Source organism: Aplysia californica, unplaced genomic scaffold, assembly GCF_000002075.1.
Source record: "Aplysia californica isolate F4 #8 unplaced genomic scaffold, AplCal3.0 scaffold00252, whole genome shotgun sequence".
NCBI lineage: Eukaryota > Metazoa > Mollusca > Gastropoda > Aplysiida > Aplysiidae > Aplysia > Aplysia californica.
In genome coordinates, this window is record NW_004797522.1 from 156,736 (window position 1) to 161,563 (window position 4,828).

Here is a 4,828-nt window from a genome sequence, read left to right on the forward strand (position 1 = left end):
TGGGTGGTTGGCGGGTGCTCTGGTGTGGTTTGCTTCTTCTTTCCTATCCAACATCTATCATCTGTATCTCCCCTTCTTCTTTTTGTGTTTGTTACTATCTTGTAACACCTTTGATCTAATCTTCGGCACTTATATGACATTATTGTGTTGCAAGTGCCGTAAAACACTTGTTAAAACTAAACTGACATCACATCACAATGATCGTCGCTGGAACCCCTGATGGTGCCTTGTTATTATACATAATACATGTATACATGTAGATCTATTGGTTCTGAGGATATTCAGTTTTCATTCGATATCATGAGTGGTTTGCGGGTGCTCTTGTGTGGTTTGCTCCTTCTTTCCTATCAAGTTAAAAAATGTCCTTATCTCTCCTCCTTCTTTTGTGTTTGGTACTCTCTTGTAACACTTCCAATCTTCGGCACTTAATACTTATGAGCTAATTCAATTGAGGTGCAAGTGCATATCGTAAACCTTTTACACAAAACAACCCATTTTGGCTTGATACTTTCTGAGACGGACATAAACTTTGGGGATCCAGCTTCTTAGATGACCATACAGTTTTAGATATTATTTATGTGTCGAGTACATGTACATAATTTTATCATTCCATACCCCGTGGCATTTATTTTAGGCGTGTGCCCCGGCCCACAGAGTGAATACACTGTAAACTGTAGGAAGATGTCATGAGGCTGTGCTATTTTAAAAAAATGTCTTTCTGTCTGTCTATATGTCTGTCTGTCTGTCTGTCTCTCCCCCCCTCTCTCTCTCTCCCCCCCCCCCTCTCTCTCTCTCTCTCTCTCTCTCTCTCTAAATTGTTCATTTTGGTCTTTCTCTTGCTCTCTCTTCCCTCTCTTTCTATCTATAGATATCGGATCCCCGCTGAGCAGCAAGCTCTATGAGCAGCACTATCCATATCATTATTACATTACTCAAACGGACTCCTGAAAATTCCGAAACATTCTCAACTTCCCAGGAAGCACACAGAGCATGCAGTCAATTAACCACTCAAACACGAACAAACTGACAGGATTGTTCGCTGTCAATATCCCGGATGAAGTGAGGGAAATCCGTGTAAAGTGCCCGGGTTCGAAGCCACGACTTTTCCATTGAGAGCCCTACAGCCCAACACGTGTCTTCTGGCGCTACCTCATTCGCTCAGAGTTGTGTGTGTGAGTGGGGGGGGGGGGGGGGGGGGGGAGGGGAGTTTTGAAACCTATTGGTGCATACCGCTATCATTCTCATGTGTCATTCCGCGGGAACATTAAGTGCCAATTACATGTTCATTTTGAAACTATTTGCAGTGCAGTGAGGGAAACAGGAATCTCGGTCGTTCGCTCGTGGTTGGTTGGCGGGTGCTCTGGTGTGGTTTGCTCCTTCTTTTCTATCAAACATCTATCGTCCTTTTCTCCCTTCCTTTTTTTTTTGTACATGTATTTTGTTTCTAAATTTCTTGTAATACCTCTCATCGCCGAAACTTATAATATTATGATCTAAATCTAACAGTGTGGCATGTGCCGTGCAACGCTTATTAAAACAAAACAAACCAAAAAAGTGCTAGAGAATCTAGATAATTACATGTATTTGCACTACAGTGAGGGAAACAGGAATGCCAATCGCCTGCACCTCGGACTGTGCAGCATTCTAGATCTATGCGGTACGCCAATAGTGAAAAAAATCTGATGTGTTTAAAACTAGGTACAAACAAAACCAGTATCTTCTATATTTTTACATGTAGGGGTTCTCGTGCCCTCATCTACGCATTTCAGACCATTTAGGAGGTGGGATTCGATCCTGCCTGTTAGAGACAACCCAAGCTGAGAGATATACAATACTACACAATACTAGCACAACATATCTCTTGACAAAATCCCAGCAAAAAGACCGAAATTCTCGATAAGAATTTTCTCCATTCGGGAATTTAACTCGGGTCTCCAGCATGCGACAGCGAAGAGCCTTACTGCTACACCACAGACACGCTGTCAAAAACCTTTTGTAAGCCTTTAGTAAGCACTCAGTTAGTCAGAGTAAACATAGATTAAATAAAAAAGAAAAAGACACTCCTTCATTGTTACATTATTGCAAAGTTCAGTTTTATCTACCAATTACCAGTTTCTTCAGAGGGCGGGGTAGTGTTTTTAAACTTTCCTCTCTGTCTTTCGGTTTCTCAACCCCACCTGGCCCGTGTATTAGCCCGTCATAAAAAATCACCCTCTTCAGGACAGCATCAGGATCTCCTTTAGCAGTAGGCCCTACATATGTACATCTATTGAGACTTTAATTTCTATAAATGTGAGGCATCATTGTGAAATCAGGCGCTCGTCAAAATAACGAAATCGAAAAAAAACGGCATTTTCCTGCAGGTTTGGAAATTTTAATCGAATTTGTTTATAGGCTCATCACACTTCATATCCATTTAAAAACACATTTCTGTGTGGATCTTTTTGAAAAATGCAGAACAAAGTCACACAAATTGTAAATTTTCAGTTTCCAAGGGCACTACAGCTTTGGAAGTAGCCAAACTTTGGCAGCCATTTTCTCGCTACGTTTACCCCTGACACAAGGCGGCCCCCATCCCCTTCAATCGCAAATGTATCTTCACTTTCCTATCAGATAGATGGGTACTTTTTCATTAAAAGCAAGACAAAGGAATAAGCTGATGATGCCAATAACTTCATTAGTCCAAAAATTGACAAGCGCCTGATTCCACCGCGTCGTGATTAGCCCCGTGTCGCTATGAGCTGGCCCGTCTTTGTCTGCGCAAACGTCTACACATTCTCAGCACATCTGACCAGAATGTCGTCAGTTTATCTTGAACCCCAAAAGGCATCTGTGCCAATGGTTGGACATGCCGTTTGTCCAGAAATGCTGTGTAATAAAGCACATATCACGCCTGTGTAATTTAAACACGATTTAAGGAAATATATAGAATTCAAACCAACATTTAAATAAAAGTGCATTTTCGTATCATCTGCAGTGCAAATTAGGCCAAGTTTTTCAAGAAATGTGCTTGTTGATCTACATAATATACATCATAGGTAAATCAATAAAACATTTTCTTTAAAAACTTTTCTCTGTGTCCAGAGTCAGGATACGAGCAGTCAAATGAGGAGATCATTGCAACTGATACATGTAGTAAATTATGACCATCATTACATGGGATTCACAATATAGCAACTTCCACTTTCGGAAATGGCATGGACGTCCCAGCCGATTAGGTAGATCACCGTTGCCATTATTATTGTCAATTAGGGGAATCTGTTCGAGACACAGGACATTCTAACTCGCTGTAACCAGTGGACAAAAGGTTGTCCTTAATTGTAGACTGGCCAGTGTGTCTGACGGAACATGTGGTCAGCAAAGTGCCTGCATTTTGTTCTTGTAATGGTACGCATTTCTCGTTTGGTACCTTTTCAGTACCGTAGTGCACTCTCCGTGTCCTGGTGCTGTTATGAAACCCGACGCGCTGAGTAACATTTCAGCCATCAGAGTGACACGGCCAAGCTCTGGTCATGCAAATATGGTTGTCAACCATACGAATGTACCTTTCTCTCGTATAGAGACAAGGTTGTAACTGACTTTGACCAAAATTGTCCAATTTTAATTTGGAGAACATCCAATATCACAAGCAAACCACCATTCCATGGGGTTAAATCACCATTAATGGACTACATGTAATAATTTCAGAAAATTCAAATTTTCTGTTTGAATGTCGAGCGTGGACCGTGGACCCCTATATTATCCACTGCTAGCTTTGTCCAGTACTATTCACCGCTAGACTTGTTGCTCCTCGTTCATCTGACGTCACTATGCAGATTCTACTTGTATTCCTTGTCGGCTTCGCCTTTTTTGCAGGTACCAGCAAATCGGTAGAGTTTCTGTACAATGTTTTTTCCCTCTATCTTGGGTATACTGAGATAAATAAATGTGTTCCCTACATGACAGTTTAAGTTTCCTATTCATCTAAGCCTGAGTAATTATAGTTTGGCAGTAGACTCTGCCTGTTGGGGTTACTTGTGTTGATGCTATGCTAAAGAAAAGTAGCCTGAAAAAGTGATTCATTTCCATAAATAAAACTTAATTTTCAGGTAGGAAGCGTTGAAAGACCTTGTGTTCATAGTTGCACCGTGGTTCTGGAAAGTAATAATACGGTTACAATCGCTTGTCCGTCAATTCAGTGTCTGGCGATGACCAATACATCTGCAGAGGAGAATATTTCTCCACTGAAATAGAACAGTTTGAAAGGTTACGATGACTTGTAGTTTCTGCTGTGGCCGATGAGGCCAATTCTGACAGAGAATAGTTTGCCAAATTTGGAACATTTGAAGGCTCCACTTCTGCATGTGGATGTGCGCCCCTTGTGGGCTTCTCTCTTGGTTTCAGCATTTCTTATTCGTGAAGCTCCATATGATTTGCAGCCCATTGTGACTGCTGCTCTCCAGCTGGGTCTGTCAGGAGCCAGGCTCTCCCATGTCGAAGGATTTATGTTAAAGTTGAAGTCCTTCAGCGACATTATCAGGGTGTCCTTATACATGTACATGTACCGCTTCTTAGGTGCACCAACCTTACGCCTCCCTCAGTACAGTTCAGAATAGAACACTACCTTTGGGATTCTGAAACCAGACATTCTTAACCTTACGACATGGCCAGCCCGGCGAAGATGAGTCCCTTTGAGCTTAGAAAGCAGACTCTCGACATTTGCCCCTTTGATAACTTTGGTGTCATTTCTGTAAAGTAAGCTTCCTGAAAAGAACGAAAAGCAAGTATTGTTAGAATCTGATTGAAAATGCACCGACTTAGTCCGGTTTTACCCTTTAGAAATAACAGA